The sequence below is a fragment of the Quercus suber genome, unplaced genomic scaffold, assembly GCF_002906115.3.
Source record: "Quercus suber isolate HL8 unplaced genomic scaffold, Cork oak 2.0 scaffold_20, whole genome shotgun sequence".
NCBI lineage: Eukaryota > Viridiplantae > Streptophyta > Magnoliopsida > Fagales > Fagaceae > Quercus > Quercus suber.
The window spans coordinates 715761-736981 of record NW_027069485.1 but is presented as its reverse complement, the minus strand read 5'-3'; the positions used below and the strand labels follow the sequence as shown (position 1 = coordinate 736981).

Sequence of the window (21221 nt, the reverse complement as noted above, 5' to 3'; positions counted from 1 at the left end):
TAACTTTTTTATAGCATATTATAAAAAAGAAAAAAAAAATTGGGATTTGGCACATCTCATGAAGTATGGTTTTTACTATGCTAAATAGGAGTAAAAATATTAGTGGGTGTTGTGCTTCCTTTTTTTTTTTTTTTTTTTTTTGGAGGGGTTTAAGTACCTTATTAGTAAAAATATTAGTGGGTGTTGTGCTTCCTTTTTTTTTTTTTTTTTTTTTTTGGAGGGGTTTAAGTACCTTATTAGAAGTGAGAGAATCTTATATAAATATTTTTAACTACACACTTAAAAAAAAATTATTTTTAATTACACAAATAGAAGGATGGAAACTGAAATCCTATTCTCCTTATTAGAGCACTAGCATCCAGGGATGCAAAAAAAAAAAAAAAATTGTATCCTCAAACATTATTTTATCTATTTTACCAATCTATTTTACAATTCACTCTATATCCCAGTTTTTATTTTTACATACAACATAATAAAATAATATAAATTACCTAATAAAATAACAAAAAGTATTCTACTCTCTCTCTTTCCTCTCACTATCTTTTTCTCTTCACACACAATGGCAAGATTAAATATTATTTTTTTTCTTTACAACCTATGAATAGTAAGGTTGTATATATGCAACTTTACTATTCATAGGTTGCAAATTTTTTCTAAGTATACAAACCTGGATAGAGTGGGTTTTGACTTTTGATTGTTTTAGGTTGTAAAATAGCAAATGGAGGATGTTTAACACCCCAATGCTAGTGCTTTAATAGTAATAGGTGACAAATAAATAACAAAACATTTTAGCGGAATTGATGATGTAATTGATTAGGGATTGAAGTATACCTGTTAGATTTAGAGGAGAAAACGACTAAATGTATTTGAAAAAAAACTAAGGATATGTTCGTACCTTTTAGAGTTGGTGACAGTGACACTGCTATTTTTGTTGCAATTGAGCTTGAAGATTGAATTATTTTGATTATTGGATTTGATTGCACCCAATCCCTTCCCTTCAATTTAGGTTTATTTTCCTCTAATTAAGGAGTTATAACTTAGCAGTGATTGAGAGACATAAAAGCTACAACTTGGACATGAAAAAGGATCTATGCAAATCTTTCCTTTCTTTACGAAACTTTGACTTTAGTGAAATTGATGACAGGCTTTAAGTTGTGGCCAAACTGAGGTTAATCGGTCCATACTCCAAACTGCCAAGTCAGCCTTCATGTCTGATACCAAGGTGAAATACTCACTTTCAAGAACCAACTAAGCAACAATCACATACACTGCATAATTGGCACTTCAATGCGCAAAAGTGTTTGGTTTTGGGGATTTTAAGAGGGAAAATGTTTGGTTGGCGACATGGTGTAATTATTTAAACGAAAGATAAAAAAATTATATAAAAGGTTAGAAATATATATTATTAAGGCTAAATACTAGTGCACACTTGGTTGTTGACACAATTTTACATACTTTGCATTGAAGTTATAATTTCAATGCAAAGTGTGCGTGTATAGTTGTGTGCAAAAATTAGTGTAAAATAAATATTATGTGTACGGGTGTGTGGAACAGCTAATGTGAAATGAACATTGCTCCATTATTAATATAAGGACATTACAAAGTTACAACTTACAACATGGTATATTACTGCATGCAAAAATTGACCTGGCAAAGACTCTCACCAAAACACAATCTATCTTCTTCTTCATTGGAGAAGTTACTGCAGAGCTCGAATAAGTTGAACTTCATCAGTTTCAAAAGTAGCATCAAAGGCTCCCACTTTAGATGCATATTTTATCATAGTAAATGCAGGAAAGAATCAACCAACTTAGGAACCAAATCCAACAATAATCTGACGACTTTGGTTATCCCTAATCATAACAATTCCCTTACCTACACAACCTTGCAAATTCTGCCTAGTTTACTTCCAAAGAAGAGCCAAGCCGATTCCCACATTCATTCTCTATCCACAGCAAAAGCATTGGTAAATTGTAGTCTCTAAAACAAGGGCAGCTTGATACATTTAGGAGTCTTAGGCGAAAATTGACTAGAGACTTTTCATATATTTAAATATGATTTTTTTTTTTTTATATAAAAAAAATTAATATTACTTAAATTCTATTATCTTGTTTTAGATGCAAAATTATTAATTAACCATGTAAAATCCTTTTTTCTTTAGAAAATCTATAGACACAAAAAAATTGACAAAACTTTGCACAGTTATTAATGTGGCAGATTGGTAATGGTAAGTAAAAATGTGACATTAGTGGTAGACCTAGATAAAAACTAGTAAAATTTTGTCAGCTCAATTGTTGTGAAATTCTTTGTGTATTGCTTTTCTTTTCTTTTTTCTTTTTTGTGAAAAGTGTTATATTCACAATATTTTCACAACAAATCTTAAACATTAAGTTGTTACTGGTTCTAATTTAAACCTATTACTAAAATTACTTTTTTCCTCACCAATAACAGCCAGTAACAACCTTACACTTAGAATTTGTTGTGAAAAATGTTGTGGACGTAGCATTTTTCTCTCTTTTTTCTTGTTTTTTATTTGATAAAAAATGTTATTTTATTTATTGGCTAATATTTTTGGGCTTAATAAATAAGTTTATAATATAAAAAATTATTGTATTGGCCAAAATTGGGGGACCTTTTTCTACTTGAGGGCCTTAGGCGACTGCCTCACTTGCTTTCATACTAGAGTTAGCCCTACTCTAAAACATTGTTTTTCAATACGCTTACAAGTTACAATCAAGTCTTGTTTCAATATAAAACATGACTTGGGGAGCTTAGTATAAATGATCATAACCAACAGAACAACAATCAGATTGTTTCTTGTTTGGGTCAATAATGAAGATTTTTCATATTCCAAAAATAATAGGGTTGTGTTTATTACACACAAAATTTTATATACCCTATTTTTCAATTGAAACCGTGATTTGGAATCACGATTTTAAACTTGGAAATCGTGACTTCAAATCACAGTTTCAGTTCAAAAATAGGATGTGCATAACAGCTTGTGTGCAACAAATATTATCCTAATAATAATAATAATAAGATATGTCTAGTAAAAGAAAAATAGAGAATAATTTTGATCAATAAAAGATAGGAGATATCTAAGAAGTATAGAACTGAACCGACCTGAGAGAAGAAACAAAACCCCTGATTCTTCTCCACTCAGCTCACAGTTAATTTTGATGTGTGTTGAAGTGGGCCCGTGTGTGGGGCTTGAATTGCCACAAGCCCAAGTCAATTACAAGTAAACCGAATACAACTTGTAATAGGAAACCACAAGTCTAAGTCGGTCACAGTTGACCGAATACAATTGATACAAGAAATCTTATATTGCCGACTTAAGCATAGCAATATATAAGTGCTAGTGTGCGGCAATTATAATTGATAATTCCTAAAAATCTAGCAGCAGCCGCATAAGAAGACAAAGAGTGTTTTCTTGTTTTGTGGGAGAGAGAGAGAGAGAGTTAGGCAGTTTGCCAAATCACATAAATTCTTATGTTTATTGTATGTGTTTGTTATTTAATTTTCGCTTATTTACTGTTATTGATTTGAGTCTTGGGTGCTATCTGCACGTGTTTATTTTGATCGGAAAATATTGAACAGCCAAGAACATAATAAAAAATGCCATAAAAAGTAGAAATAGTTGATAAGTCTAGTTGTCTACCCAGATAAAGTCATTAACCAAAATTCTCGAAAGAATAATATCCTTGGCTGCTAGCAATGTTGAGTGTTTTGGACTTGGGTTGTTGCTGGTTCGGCACAGACTTTAAACATCTATTAACTAGTTCTGTCTTTTGTTAAGTAAGCTATTCCTCCTTTCTTCCTCTTTTTCCTGCTATGCCCAGTAGAAGAATCTGCCAATCTTGCTGTATATCCAATGGCTATTGCAGTCTCCGAGTGGTTACTTTGTTTTATATCCTTGAAAGCTCTATCGTGCATATCAATCAAAATGTTACACGTATCAGCAATACATTAGAATTTGGGACCTTGCCTTGAAATAAGAGTTTGTTTGTTATGAATAATTTTTAGTCAGCACGGAAGTCATTTGTTTTGGTTAGCAGAAGATAGTGACCACTGATCACAAAGCGCCATTTCAAATTTTCAATAATATTTTTGAGATATTTCACTTTATCCAAACATCACAATTCAGAGGTTGTTGAGACTCAACTCACTTCATGAAAACACTTTTTTGGAAAACTCTAAAGACAGTTGACAAAGTGAGATTTAAAGAATCTATGCAAACATAAGTGAAAATATGTGTTTGTCCTTAATCTGTCTTTCTGACAAAATCAATCTAAACTAAATAGTAGGGATAGTGTTGGAATTAGGCAAAAGTGGACATTAAAAGTTCTATTCTCTAATGGAAGATGTGATCCAAAGAAAAAAAAAGTGGATGAATGAAATCAAAGCTCAAAGTTTGTGACCTTGATGCCGAACAAAATGGAATCAACTCATGTTCTGCAGAGTTGATGAGGATGGAGGAATGACAGCGGTTGAAGAATAGGCAAATGGTGGCGGCAATGATGGTGGATCTGCTTATTGTAATGGTGTTTCTTCATACGTACACCAACTTTGATTTTTGTTTTTTTAATTATTAGTTCTATACGTATTAAGGGAAATGTTAACAACAAGCATAACAAGAACGTGGGGTGATTGTTAACATTCCCTTTTTTTGTGTCTCACTTCAAAAAAAAAAAGAAAAAATTTGTCAAAAAAATTATCAAAAGAGATAAAAAAAAAAAATTGCCAAAAATTGTCAAAAGTTGCTCAAAAAATTGAAAAGCTACCAATAACTGTGTTGTTAACAAGTGTCTTACGGTGGCCGTTAACAAAACTCATAAAATATTTGAGTTGTCCTCTAATTCTAATTTTGTTCACACACTGTAGTAAATTCTAATTTAGCATTTTTTTCCCTAATTTCATTCTATATGACTTATACTTAATCTATTTTAAAAAAATTTGATAGTTTAGAATACTTGGCTTTCAAGCTTCTGGTTTTCTTAGCAGTACTAATGCAAAACTTGGAAACAACTACATCATTGATCACAACGTTGTAGGTTTCACATCTTTTCCTCTAAATTCTTATACCAATTTTAAGATATAATCTTCATGATTTACTATTTCCCCCCTTTTGGATAATTTTTCTTAGTGTGAACATAGAAACTATTGCCTACATGGTCACATATGATCGCAGTACTACTACAAGCTTAATTACCATTTCTATTGCTACATGCCTAAACATCAGTATACTTGTCTGCATAGGCCAAAGACACAAAAAATTTCATATTTTCTTCATAGCAATTTGAGAAGCAATCACCTTTAAATTAAGTTTTTGTCATCTAAAATGCGGCTGCCATGAATTATATTGTACAGGGTTTGCAGATTGGCTCAATCTGTGGTCCATCCTGTCAAGCAACACCCTCTTATTGGTTACACACTTACACTGTGTACGTACAATATGGGCTAAACTGGATCTCTCTAAGAACAAAAAAAAATGAAAATTCAGTTTTATTCTAGCTGTGTACCAAACTGGATCTCTCCATCATTTTAGATTCTCAGCTAAATAGCAATTTGTTTGTCCATACACAATGTAACGAACCAAATAGCTTGTTTGGATGTCGGACTGGATCAAGCTGAGGATTGCATGAAGAGGGAAGTGATAGAGTTTTAGGAGTTTCTAAGAGGATAGGCATTAGCAATTGGGTAATTTTAAGTGTCTGCGTTATTATCAGATTATATTTTCAATTTAGCCATATTGTATTTAAGAAAGGGAATGCAGAATTTCAACTCTAAACTCTATTACAGCTCAGTTCATATCACACCATGTTAGTAGTTGTTAGGAATCATCACTTACATCACATATTACAAAAATGGAATATTGCCACTTTCATTTGGCTGAAATCCTTGAAAGTACTCAAGACTCAAGAGCTCGAGTTTTGCCCTATTGGACCAATGACTAACCGAAACGCAAATAAGGCAAATTCAAACTCATCTCTATAGCATGATCCCAGCTTGACATAAGATTTATTGTGAAAATATTGTGTCACTAGCATCTTTCTCTGCGTTTTAGTCAGCTACAATGGCATCTCCTCCTTTTCACTGCAAATCTGCAATAGTTTTGAAAAAGTTTTAGGCTCTATCAAGGCACTTTGAGGCCACACCCCATGGAACTAATCCTTGCAATTACTCGTTGTTGAAGAATGATGTAGAGTTACGTTTATGAGGTGCAAAGTCTAAGGTCTTCCATTGCCACACGTAACAACAATTAAATTAATTACCTAAAAACTGAAAAGACAAGAAGAAATTTAAATGGTATAGAAAATAGAGTTCCTCAACCAAAACTGCACAATGTGCAAGGTTCCTTGTCAAGGCTCTATCTCTATCTTTAGGATAGGGACCTCACAATTATTGTACTAAATTTGTCATTTGAGCTGAAATTAGAGTTAATGAGATGGCAAAATCTATAAACCCTATATTTAAATGAGATCCAAATCCTATAGAACCATGGGTCCTCAAGAGATCTTGGACCCATTTTTACCACGTTGCAATTTTTTTATATTTATTTTTTTTTATTTTTTAGATTCAACCTCTGTAACTTCACTAACAATTTTCTTATCAGTATAGAGATTGCCAAAGTAAATCTGCACAAATAATAAATTCCATCAAAAGGCACAATAGCTAATCCTTTTACGTGCCAGATCAAGATTAGCCCCCAATAACAATATAGGATAGGATTTAGCATTGAATTACTTTTTGCTTTCAATTTCGTTTATTTTCATTTAACAAAATGATACCTAAATTTAACAAATTGATACCTGAGTTACTTTTGTGTTGGTATCTTGTTAATGTATTCGTCCTTAAATTCAGGAAAAAATTAAATAAAAATAAAGAAATAGTAGTAATAATTCAACAATTAGCATATGTGTGCTTAAAGGCTTTTCTATTTTTTTAAATGTTACAAATTTTCATTCATCCCAATTTGGGTTTATGGATTTTTTTTGTGATTGGCAAATGCACAAACCTCATTGGATAAACACATAAATCCCAAATTTAGATGAATGAAAAATTGTAATTGTAGGGACAAGGGCCCAAAATTGTATATTGGACCATGAGTTTTGTCTGAGGAGGTTGATTGGTCCGAGGACTGATAAACAGTTGTGAGAATGTCAAGTTCAGAGTCCCATGAGTGAGATGCAAACGGAGAGAATGAGAAAGGAAGTTCGAGGAGGCTCACCTCCTCAGATGAGCAAAGCACAAATTAAATACATGTCCTATCATCCAAGGTGACCTTCCAAGATGTTCTACTGACAAAGATGTGTATTGTGAATGCACAAGAGAGATGGAAGCTCAAAAATATCTAAGGGAAAAGTTACTGCTACCACATTAAATGTTCTACAGCTAACTTTTTGGCCACATTTATGTAGAGAAAACCCCTGAACAGTGCTGCCTTGGCTATCCTAACTCACAGAAAGTTAGAAGTGTCCGATGGGACAAACACTCAAGTAGTAGCTTGGATGATCAACAAATAGAGGCCAAGATCATTAAGAGAGAGATATATAATGTAAGAGACCCCTTGAGGGAAGGAGATCGGAAAATAAAGAAAGAAACATTATAGCAATCTAGAACCAGACTTAAAAGCATTATATAAGAACCAGTCTCCTCGGACTTTGCCGAGTACCTTTTTCTTCAGTTTAAACTTGTTTATTTTTACTTTTTTGTCATCAAGTCTACTTAACTTATTGTTTGATTAACTAAAACCCAGTTTTCTAACCCATTCTTTACAAATTCATTATTTTGGGTTTTTTGGACCTAAGTCCATTCATTCCTTGAGCTAAGAATTCAAATTTGGTCCTTACAGTAATATTAGAAAAAAAATTAAAATAAAAAGGCTTTAATCATGTGCATAAAAAACCCAATAATGATGGTTTACAAATATATATTAGCCTTAGAGGGTGATGACAATGTGTTAAGCACGAAATCAAAAGAGTAAAATAATGGATTTTTAACTTGAGAGAAACTGAGAGAAGGTTTTTCACTTAAGACAAAGCAAGAGAGAAATAGCAGGAGTGGTGTTTTTTACTGTTTTTGTGAAGTACATGCATCATGGAAGATTTGTAACTTTTAGGTTAGGAATTTCCCTCATATTATAGAATTATTTAGATATCAAGACTTCATTGAAATTTTGGTGTGAAAATAGCATTGTAATTCCTAAAGATAACTTTAGGAATTGATATTCTCTTCCCTTAAACCTATTGATGGTGAAATTGGATTCTCACATTTTTATTATTGAATTTACTTCACTATTCAACACGTATCTAGTAAATAATATAGAATTGATTCAAACTGCAGAAACTGTTTGGAGCCGACTCAAACGTATTTAAAAAGGGACCGATCGACCAATGGAGCCAAGGCTAGCAAGCAGAGACAAGTTCTTTTCTGATGTGAAATTGAAGGGTGAACTGAACTGGCCGATACATATATTTATATATTTTAATATATATAGTAACCTTACGTCGTCGTTTTATGCATAGGTTTAGGTTTACAAGCACACTTATAAATAATCATCTTAGAGCATTTACATCAAAAATGCTAAAAATTATAACTTTTAACAACCCAAAATACTATTTTATCTATTTTAACATCTCACTTTATTATACACCCAACATTAAAGGTTTTTTTTTTTTACCACTTCATTATTATTATTATTTTTTTCCTGATATGTGTCTCTTCCTCCCTCTTTCTATACATCTCTCTTCTCTAGCTTTGAAGATGAATTCACCTGCTCAGTCTGCAAATAAACATGCTGCCCATCATGCAATTTATCAACTAACTAGCCGCGAACCCGCGCATTGCGCGTAATAATTATTTTTATGGTAGTTTTAGTATTATTTTTTTTTTACAATTTAAACTAATCTAATAATGAGTAATGTATTTCATAATTATATTTTTATTTATTATAGGAACAATCATAAATGTAATATAGAAACAATCCAAACACCAAAAAAAACTTAAACATAAAAAAATTAAGAAAACTTAACAATGATTAATTGAACCAATATTATGATAAAATTTTGTTTTTGATAATCTATTAAGGTTATTTTCTTTGTAGAAATTACAATTTCGGCCACCCAAAACATATTATCAAATAAAAAATTATTAGCAAAATCTAAGAATTAAATTTCTATACATGCATTGTTATAAAATAATAATAATTAAAATAAAATTGAAAAAGTTAAAATTTGTCACCTATTCAATTATTTTCGTTTGGCTAACATTTGCTTTTCTTTAAATAAATGGCATTATAGAGTACTTTGCCCACCACAAAGGATTAGAAAATAAACAAAAATTAGTAAAGTCTCATAGTTTAACATCTAAATTGAGCACTATAAAAAATCATGATATGTAACAGAATAAATAGCAAATTATCCAAATCATGTTATGTAATAGAATAATATTATACTTTTATATGCTATATTTAATTCTTTAGAACACAATAGGATAACATTTAACAATAAAAGAGAATAAAAAATTTATAAAAAAAAATTAAATCGCACTAACCCAAAATAGGGTTTTAAAGAATATAAAAAATTATCAACCTAAAGTAGAGATACAAGAAAAATAAAAAAATCCACCAAAAAATTTAGAGAGAGAGAGAGAGAGAGAGGAACCTTTTTTTTTTTTTTTGGTGAGGGAAAACTATGCATAGAATAGAAGAGATAGTGACAAATTTATAGTAAGAGGGTGTGAATAAGAAGAGACAAAAATAAAGAAAGATGAAGGGAAAGAGGAATAATGATATTAATGTAGAGGGTAGTGGGGAGATGAAAAGGTAAGGGAGGGAGAAAGATTGAAGAAGTAGTGGGGAGATGAAATGGTAAGGAGAGAGAAAAGTTGGAGAAGTGTAATATTAAAAAAATAAATGTTAAAAACAATTATAAAAAAATTGGAAAAAAAAATCCTAAAGCTTGAAAGACTTCAACGTTTGTTTTTGTTTTTTTTTTTTTTTAAGCTAAAAAGGCTCACACAAAACTTTAAAACTAAACTGAAAAAACTTTGGGTTGGGTTTAATAGTAGAACTAAATAAATAAAAGGTGGGTTGGATTAATTATACAGATTTATTATAGGGTGATAGTGGAAGTAAATAAATAAGTAGTGGGCTACATTTATAAGGCTGAAAATTGTAAAAACCATTTTAAAATTGTAAGACAAATTATATTATAAAATAATAAAAATGACGTGACAGCTGATGTGGCGCAACGTGAGAGCAGCAGCATTAAACGCTACGCTTCAGCTTTTATTAAAATAAAATTGCAAAAGTTAAATTTGTCACCTATTCAATTATTTTCGTTTGGCTAACCTTTGCTTTTCTTTAAATAAATGGCATTATAGAGTACTTTACCCACCACAAAGGATTAGAAAATAAACAAAAATTAGTAAAGTCTCATAGTTTAACATCTAAAAAAATTGGAAAAAAAATCCTAAAGCTTGAAAGACTTCAACGTTTGTTTGTTTTTTTTTTTTTTTTTTTAAGCTAAAAAGGCTCACACAAAACTTTAAAACTGAACTGAAAAAACTTTGGGTTGGGTTTAATAGTAGAACTAAATAAATAAAATGTGGACTGGATTAATTATACAGATTTATTATAGGGTGATAGTGGAAGTAAATAAATAAGTAGTGGGCTACATTTATAAGGCTGAAAATTGTAAAAACCATTTTAAAATTGTAAGACAAATTATATTATAAAATAATAAAAAATGACGTGACAGCTGATGTGGCGCAACGTGAGAGCAGCAGCATTAAACACTACGCTTCAGCTTTTATTAAAATAAAATTGCAAAAGTTAAAATTTGTCACCTATTCAATTATTTTCGTTTGGCTAACCTTTGCTTTTCTTTAAATAAATGGCATTATAGAGTACTTTACCCACCACAAAGGATTAGAAAATAAACAAAAATTAGTAAAGTCTCATAGTTTAACATCTAAATTGAGCACTATAAAAAATCATGCTATGTAACAGAATAAATAGCAAATTATCCAAATCATGTATGTAATAGAATAATATTATATTTTTATATGATATATTTAATTCTTTAGAACACAATAGGATAACATTGAACAATAAAAGAGAATAAAAAATTAAAAAAATAAAAATAAATCGCACTAACCCAAAATAGGGTTTAAAGAATATAAAAAATTATCAACCTAAAGTAGAGATGCAAGAAAAATAAAAAATTCCACCAAAAAATTTAGTGAGAGAGAGAGAGAGGGAACCCTTTTTTTTTTTTTTTGTGAGGGAAAACTATGCATAGAATAGAAGAGATAGTGACAAATTTATAGTAAGAGGTGTGAATAAGAAGAGACAAAAATAAAGGAAGATGAAGGGAAAGAGGAATAATAATATTAATGTAGAGGGTAGTGGGGAGATGAAAAAGTAAGGGAGGGAGAAAGATTGAAGAAGTAGTGGAGAGATGAAATGGTAAAGGAGAGAGAAATGTTGGAGAAGTGTAATATTAAAAAATAAATGTTAAAAACAATTATAAAAAAATTGGAAAAAAAAAATCCTAAAGCTTGAAAGGCTTCAACATTTGTTTTTTTTTTTTTTTTTTTTTTTTAAAGCTAAAAAGGCTCACACGAAACTTTAAAACTGAACTGAAAAGATTTTGGGTTGGGTTTAATAGTGAAACTAAATAAATAAAAGGTGGGCTGGATTAATTATACAGATTTATTATAGGGTGATAGTGGAAGTAAATAAATAAGTAGTGGGCTACATTTATAAGGCTGAAAATTGTAAAAACCATTTTAAAATTGTAAGACAAATTATATTATAAAATAATAAAAAATGACGTGGCAGCTGATGTGGCGCAACGTGAGAGTAGCAGCATTAAACGCTATGCTTCAGCTTTTAGTAATATATAGATTGGGCAATTGACTGAGAACGATTAGAACCTGCTTGAGTCATCAAAAACTGAGAATTAAAGGAATTATCAGATTTGGAAAAACGATTCAACTTTGCTTGCTCCCTACGAAGTCACTCAGAATGAAAAACTGGTGGAGGAACTATGGTTGATTCATAATTAAAGTCAGCCATTAGCCACAAGTGAAACCACCAAGAGCTGCAACCATTATTGGAACTACCGTAGCCCAAACCCACACTCGCCAAACCACCATAACTCACAAGCCAAAATTAAACCAACAACCACCACAAAATCCAACCTTATGAGAGGGAGAGGGGGAGAAGATGAGAACGAGAAAGAGAGGCAAAATTGACAGAAAAAAAAAGAAAAAGAAAAAAAAAAGAAGAAGACATGCGTGAGTGGGCTTAAAATGCTATTATTTTATTATAGCACTCAGCTATAGTGAGCTGCTAGAGATAGTAGCTCATTGTAGCTGAGTGTCAAAATATTTAGCATTTGTGCTATTATTTTATTATAGCACTCAGCTACAGTAAGCTACTAGAGATAGCAGCTCATTGTAGCTGAGAGTCAAAACATTTAGCATTTGATAACCTTGATGTAGTAGATATTTTTGTGTGTTGGTTGTTAAATTGGCTTTTTGGCATTTTTAGCATTCTTGATATGACTGCTCTTACATGATTATAGAACTCATAGATCAAAACTCAAAAACAATACGACAATGTAGTAAAAGATGATCTACCTATTCTCCATTACTTTTGCAAAATCGTTTTACTGCAAATGGGAAAGTTGACCAATGGTTGTCTGCAACGGTTTTGGTTATAGGGAAATAGACCCCATTCGTTCAGAAAAAAAATTTGAGAAATTACCGAACTAATCCAACTGTGCACAACCCTAACACAACATTACTTATTAATATATTTGGTTTCCTCCACTATTTCAAGAAAATAAAGTAGCAATAATAGGGGAAAAAATTGTGTTCTATTGTTAATTGAGAAAAACATTATGAATAGATTTTGAATAAAATACCAATTATTTGTTAGCATAAATAATCCTCTTCTAATTGCTTGAATCATGTGAAGTAACACACAATTGTCATTTACACTCAGACGTAACATAAGAATTTTTCTTGTTAGCCAAATTCCATTTCATAACATAGGTAAGTATGTTATTCTTGGAACACTCGCACACCAGGTGGCAGTTACTTTACTTTTGAATGATATTCAAATTTCTTAGATGATGAAACTTTTCTAGTAAATTTAATCCTAAATCATATTATAAACCTAGAATTACAAAAAAAAAAAAAAAAGATCCTAAGTACGTGACAAAGTGGCGATGAAGGTAATGAATTGGCACTTAGGTTCTCAAATGACCCACGGTTTTATCCTCCACAATTACCTAAAAATAAGGTACCTTTCAATTATTTTTCTTCAAAATGTGGATAACATTGACATTTCATCTCCATTTCATTAAAGAAATAAGCATTACCCTCACTTTCAGTCGAATGCTTACGAGAAATAAAATGAAATGGAATGGACATTTCCTTCTAATTATTTCTCACCACCTTACAATTACATCCATTTTAAGAGCTCATCAAATATTGGAAATAAATGAAAATGAACAAAAAAAAAAATGTTACATGCTCCTCTTATCTTTGTATCATGCTGGGCCCAAGTGAAGTGAAGGTGGCAACTCAGTGTGAAGTTTTTGGAGCAATTTTTCCATGTTGTAGCAAGGCTCAATTTAATAACATAATACTTTTTAAAAAAAAAAGTTATTGTTACCACTCGAATTGATTTAATTTAATAATAATCGGTATTCCATGGAATGTACAATAAAGTTCAACATAATATGATTTTTTTTTTGGTTTGAATATGAAATTTGATAGTTATGATAATTATTAATAATCATTATTATAATTATGCATATATTATATATTATAGCATTAGGCAAATTTGTTTTTTATTTATTTATTTATTATTATTATTAACAAAAGGTGGAAGTTAGAAAATGACATTCCTAGTGTAAGGACCAGATTTAAACTCCTAGCTCACTACATGGATGGACTTAAGCCCAAAAAGCCCAAAACAATAAATTTATAGAGAATGAGTTGGAAAACTGGGTTTTAGTTAATCAAACGAACACTAGAATGGTTTTAGATGATAAGAGAATGAAAAGAAAAAAGGTTTGTATTGAAGAAAAATCGTCCTCAGCAAAATCCGAGGAGGTCTGTTCTTATATATTATTCATCTCAAGTTCGGTTACAAATTTGGTTCCTGAACGCAAGAGTGTTTTCCTCTTGAATTCCGATCCCCTGTTCTTGTTGCCACCTTCTTCTTTTATACTATCTTTCCTCTTCATTCCCGCCTTACATGTGCATGTTAAAGGGTTGGTGTTGATATTTGTCCCATCAACCCCTCCTCTAAGTCACCATATAGTAGCTGTAAGGCTAAAACAACACTGTTCAGATATTACCTCCACATTAATGCGACCAGAAAGTTAATTGTAGTACATTTAATATGGAGGTAGCAACTTTTTTCTTAGATATTTTAGGGCACTTTCTTATTCGATATCTCCACGATACTTATCAACTCCAACGAGACTTCTTGGAACATCACCTTGAGCAATAGACAACCCCTTCGAACCTCGGCATCAATCAGCTGAGGATATATTTATCCTTAACCCACCCTCTTAAGCCATTATGGTCAAAACTAATCTCTATTTACTAACACAGTCTTTTCTAATAAAGATTTCTTCTCCTCCGACAACCCCTTGTCCTCGAATTGGGTCACAAACTCATAACACAAACAAATGATGGACTCCTGGGCCCAATTCCCCTACACCTAGCTTTGTGTTTTGTCACATATGTTGCTCTGGTAAGACAACAAAGCTTCACATGGACCCCAATCCCTGAGTACTAGAAAAAGTATTTTGTATTAAATAATATCATGTCATCTGTATGACCTAATAAATGAGAGACGTGTGTGAAAAAATAACTACCCACTAACACATGTTTTTTATTTGTTAGTGAAATAGTTATTTCTTCCTAACATGTCTCACATTTATTGGATTTTATATCGCTGACATGATATTATTTGATACCAAATACCTTCTCCGATTACTGGGTAGGCCGCTTTTAGTAAACATTCATAAGCTCAATATTGTGAATTGTGTTCTTGTTTATATATGGAATTATATATTCTACTATTTATATAAAATATGATACATTAAGATTCTAAGACGATTTAAATAGAAAATAAATTTTAAATACAATTAAATAATATATTTTAAAATAATTAAGTGTAAAATTGTGAAGTCTCAAAACTTTATGTAACACAATATTATGAGGTTAACTAAAAACGAAACAATTTCGGTCTTATAAAGATTATAAATAATATTGTCTTATTACATTTATTTTATTTGGTATAATATAATATTTGTCAACTTTTAATACAATATTGTTTAAAATAAAAATATAATGCCTTGTAACTTAATTAGTTGGCACATTTTTGTGTTTTCAACGGAAACGTTCAAGCTTTAAATCTTCTCAGTCTCAACTATCAAATTATCAATAACAACAACAATAATAAGAGCAAGAATGTGTCAAATATGTAAGAGAGTATTATAGGGAGTATGTATGTTGAGAAGAGATTAAATTCTATAAAGATGTGGTGTAAAACCTAAGTTTTATACCCTCCCAAGTCCAATCTCTACATGCCACACCATTTAATCACATATTAAAGAATAGGTATAGCTACATTTAATCAATTCTAATACACATTTGAAAATCCAACTTAACTGAAACAAAGAGTTTATTAAGATGTTAATAATTGTAGTAGTATGTATTGAGTTTTAAGTAAAAAAGTTGATGTGACAATCTCTTATTGAATTGTGAAAAACATGAGTTTTACACTCATCCTTACCAAATTCAGGCTTAATGGAATTTCGATTAAAGTTCCTTATTGTCCATTCCATTCCCTGTCTATCGGCCCAATTGGAACAGGCATTCCGTTCTACCATTGCACCCTCTTATAAATCTCTAAAACACGTAAATAAACGGAATTCATCTTTTAAAAAAACTTTCTTTAGCATTCATTTCCCATTCCCAAAGAAACTATAAACTCCCAAATTGGAAAATGGATAATAAAATAAAACATACCTAAAGTGAGGGCCTCACATTATAAATTACATGAGCATCAAATTTCACACAAGAATCTACAAGAGCTTCAGACCTTGCATGCAGTGCACAGAGTGAACATCGGAGCAAGAGAGCATGTCACCCAATTCAATCACCCATAACTCAATTTTCATCACCCATACTCAAAATTGGTGGGTCCCATAGTTGAGTAATTTGTTTGGATGTGTTTTTAGTTTTTGTTTCCATCACTCAATTCTCTAATTTTTGAGTAATGACACATTAGGTGTTTTCAAGTTATAGAAACAAAATTATGATGACATTTTGGTAAATACACACATATTTAAAGGACCCATAACATAAAAGTAGTCAAATCTGGTCTTCTTCTTCCTTTTCCTTTCACGCTAGGTGGTCTTCTTCTTCTGTTTTTTCTTTTTCCTTTCACGTTGGGTGGTCTTTTTTTTTTTTTCTTTTTTCCTTCTGTTTTTTCTTTTTCCTTTCACGCTGGGTGGTCTTTTTTTTTTTTTCTTTTTTCCTTTCATGCTAGGTCTGGTCTGGTCTTCTTCTTTCTTTTTTCTTTTCTTTCACGCTGGGTCTGAACTTGGTTTCTCTATTCTTCTCTTTTTTCTTTTTTTCTTTTTTTCACATTGAATTTTTGGGTTTGGTTTCTTTTTTCTTTTCTTTTTTTTCATTGGGTTTGGTGAGTTTGGGTATTGGGAGTTGAAGAAAAAAAAAACTGCAGCAAGTCAATCCGTGGGTTCCACAAAATGTAAAATTTTTTGAGTTATCAAAATTGGAAACAGGTGCCTAACATGCCATCTTAGGAAGTTGTGATATTTTCAGTGATAAGTGATGAGTTATAGAGTGATGAGCGATGAAAATTGAGTAAGGAGTGATGAATGATGTTTTTTATAAACCAAACAGCCCCTAAGTTCCATACATAGCTCCATTGAAATGTTAACAACAGATTAGTGTGGGGATAATTAGATTAATTTTTCAATCTGGGAATGAAAATGCTACTATAACACTTGAACAAAATAACCAATTCTGGTTCAAATGCAATCAACTTCAAACAAAATTGTAGTATATTAGCAACTGAATAAATAGGCACTTCTCTTTTTCTTTTTTCATTAGAGAATAAAATACAAGCTCTTGCAGCAATCTTCCCTGAATATTGCAAGCAATGCCTTGGACAATGAGCTTCTTAGGTTCCAACTGGGAGAATTTCCTCTTCTATCCAGTGATCCCTTATGACTTTGAATTGGCCCTTGCTTCACTGAGGCTCTACAATCCAGTTTATGGAACTTGTTAATATCAGTGTAAAAAAATTTCGAAAGGACAAAAAATATAAGTAGCAAGATAAGTCAAAAATCATGACAATACATTGTTAAGGCATGTTAAAATATGTATCCTCACAACATACCAGTCGTTTGAAGGATCTGCTTTGTGCTGTTTTCTTCGAATTCTCCACATTGGGTTTCGCACGATCTAGAGCCTACAGATTAACACATGCATGCTTCTTTATAAGCCTCTACAAAGAGAATTACTTGAAAAAGAAAAAAAAAATTGAAGTGTAAAAGTAAAAATGCTCTGCTTGTGTGTGCATGCATGTGAATGTGTCTCTATTTTTATTTTTTTTGATTAGTAATGGAAATTCTATTCAAACATTTAAAGAAAGAGTCACCCAAGCATACATGATGTATACATCTGGAGCTCAATACAATCAAGAACACAAATTACAAGCATCAATCAAATCATAAATCGAAGAAATTGAATGGCTTCCTACAATAGACATCCAATCTGATAACGTTCTAAAAAAGAAGAGTTTTATATCGATTATTGTCCTTTAAGAATCCTCTAAACACCGGTTGTTTCTCTCCCGTCAAATGCACCTTATCAAACAAGGAGGGACAGCCATCTAGGTAATATTGTTGTGATGCCAACGAAACTTCCCTTGCCAACATGCTAAAAGGTCAACTGCAGACTTCTACTTATATATTCTTTATCTTGAAATTGAATCACAATTTATTAAGTAAAAAACAGTAACAACAGCAATTCAGTGACCAAAACGTATAAAACTCAAAACCAAGAGCAAGGCTTTTGGTCCAGAGCAATGGACAGGCCATGAGACCAATATGTGGCCAATTCTGGCACTGTGTCACGTCCAAAATCATGTCTAGTGCAGTACTGGACGGAAGCCAGACCCCTAACCCAGAGAAACTTCACAAGGAAAAGTGAAGTTTAACATGTAAATGAGAATATATGTACTAAATACTCTTTTAAAATGGTACCATGCAAATACAATATAAATTCTGTCTAGCTTACTAGAGTATCACAACTCCTTAAGCAAATAGTGCATATGTATGCATCAAAGTATCAAACAGTATACTCTTCAGACCAGGGGAAAAAACAAAAAAATCTAGGGTCAGTTTGGATACCGCTTATTGCTGAAAACTGAAAACACTGTAGCGAAATAATTTTTAAATGTGTGAATAGTGCCATGGGACCTAGTTTTAAAGGTTTTTTTGCTAAATTCCGTACTTGCAGGTCCCATGAACAGTGCACAGGACCTAGCATTTGTTGGCAAAACGCAGAAACGCACATTCAACATGCATTCCAAATGCACACCTAATGACAAGGTCAAAGGCAGGAAAATTATTAGTCATAAACGTAGCATCATGTAATCATGCAAATTGACATTTCAAAACCTGACTGACATCTGTCACTCTTTTTTTTTTTTGATAGGTAATAAACTTTATATTGAAAAAATGAACATCATGCTCACGATAGTGAACACTCTGAACAAAAAAACAGATACAGAACAATCAAGAACTAAAGGAACTAGAGGCTAAAAACTCAGTTAAAGAAATACAATTCGTGCACCCCCAAATACGAGCCCAAAGAAACAGAGTACCAAAAAGGAGAGATTTTAGATGATCTAATGTTCTCTCCTTGTCTTCAAAAGTGCGGGTATTGCGTTCCTGCCAAACTAACCACATTAAACATGCCGGGACCATATTCCAAATGGTCGAACGGTGCCTTCCAAACCAGTTTCTCCACATAAAGAAAAAAGAGCTGACTGACCTTGGCATTACCCATTGGATCCCAAACATGAACGGTGCCTTCCAAACCAGTTTCTCCACATAAAGAAAAAAGATCTGACTGACCTTGGCATTACCCATTGGATCCCAAACACTGCAAAAGCTTCACTCCATAAGGCATGAGAAAACTTACAATGAAGCAGGAGGTGATTCACTGATTCCCCCTCACAGTAGCATAGACAACATCTATTAACCAGAAACTGACCTTTGTTGACAAGATTGTCAATGGTGAGGATCCCATCATTAACTGCTGTCCATAGGAAGAAAGACACCCGTTTAGGCACCTTTGCACACCAAATGCCCTTCTAGGGAAAATCATCAGTGTTAGGACTAGATAACAACTTATAAAAAGAGCGCACATCAAAAACCCCAGACGTGGTCAATCTCCAAACCCAGTGATCCTCCCCCTCACCCCTTTAAAGCTACAAAGATTAAAAGAAATAATTTTAAAAACAAAGAAATGAGTGGACAGTGCCACCAACACTTTGCTAGTTTTTTTTTCTTTGATAAACAATTGAGTAATGCTATATCTACAACATTTTCCCAATAACTTTACAACAAATCTAAGGTGGTAATTTGTTATTAGTTCTAATTTGGGCCAATCACTAATATCATTTTTTTACCTATCAATAACAAATTGTCACCAAGGATTTGTTGTGAAAATGAACATAGCATTACTTTAAACAGTTTCTTTTGAATAATGCTAGGGACAACAATTTCACAACTTTTCTAAATTAGAATAGCATAGATTTTAAATTAGAGATCGTAGTGAGCTCGTGTGAGTTGGCATGTTAATTTAGGATTGTTGTGAAATTATTGTAATATTTTGTTGTCAATTGCATTACTAATATTGTTATAGGTATGAAAATATTCCTGTTGGTTAAACTTTGGGGGCCATGTTCCACTTGAGAGCCTTAGGCAACTACCTAATTGGCCTAGTGGTAGGGCTAACCCTAAATGACTGTTGTTATATTCACATGTGAGTAGTGTGATTGGTTAAAAAGTGAAGTCCTATATTAAATACAAATGAGAAGAATGTGTAATATAATATACTTGGGTTTATACGCATAAGTTTAAGCCTTTTGGGACAAGTGGTGTTCTTATATGTTATATTAACTACTCAATTGGAATCTCTCCAATGTATTCTCTCCCTAACAAGTGGTATCAGGGCAAATGTTTCGAAGACAAGTGTTTGTTAGCTGAGCTTTTACTAAGTAGAATGAGGAAGACTCACATGGTGGAGAAAAATGGTTCTACTAGGTATGTATTGATGACTCTCATAATTGTGCAAGGAAGACTCCCATGTTTGCCCCACCCATAGTCGATTAAAGTACATAATTATTGGTGATGGTAATATATGACACTTGGATTGTAAAGAAAACTACTTCCGTTCAAGTTGGGAAACTAACTGAAGTGCCACAAGTGACTTGGTAGCTATAAAACTCACACGTGAAATGGGAGATTTGTTGTGATGTTCATGTGAGTAGTGTGATTGGTTAAGAAGTGAAGTCCCATATAAAATACTAATGAGAAAAGTAATTGATTAATATAACATAATGGGCAAGGATTTGCTGCAAACTAAGTTGCAGCAACTCCCACAAAAATGCATGTGTCAATGTCTCAGATAGACACCTTTCCAGCCTTACATGTAAATGAAAACTTCCTTATTAAGATTAAATTTTTCACCAAATGGCCACTTGACATATGTGTATTTTGCAGGAGTTGTTGCAACCAAGTTTGCAACAAATCCTTGCCCTAACATAATTAAGTTCATACCCATAGACTTTAAGCCATTGAGAACAAATGGTATTTCTATATGTTATATTAACTATTCAAATGGAGACTCCTCAAAGTGTTCTCTCCCCCAACAATGAGGAACACATGAAAGAAGTTTTCCTAACCACCAGTTGTTTGCTTCCATGGCCACCTGGGCCAGAAGTAATAGGCCATACTCCTCACTCCCTATTGTACATCTTATTAAAAAAAAGTTGTCGGCTTTTCATATAAAGGTAAATTAGAAATTCAATGTGTTCGTTGACTTTTTAAATAAGATAATATTTTGAGTATTAGTATCAA

The 21221-nt window shown here is 32.1% G+C and overlaps 1 non-coding gene across 1 annotated transcript; it reads right to left on the bottom strand.

Moving 5' to 3' along the window:
* Positions 1-17012: 17012 nt before the first annotated feature.
* On the bottom strand, positions 17013-19149 carry LOC112030865 (uncharacterized). The gene is made up of 2 exons (XR_010624643.1): positions 17468-19149; positions 17013-17328 (listed from the first exon to the last, which is right to left on the bottom strand). It is a non-coding gene; the product is annotated as an uncharacterized LOC112030865 (transcript).
* Between the last annotated feature and the right edge of the window lie 2072 nt (positions 19150-21221).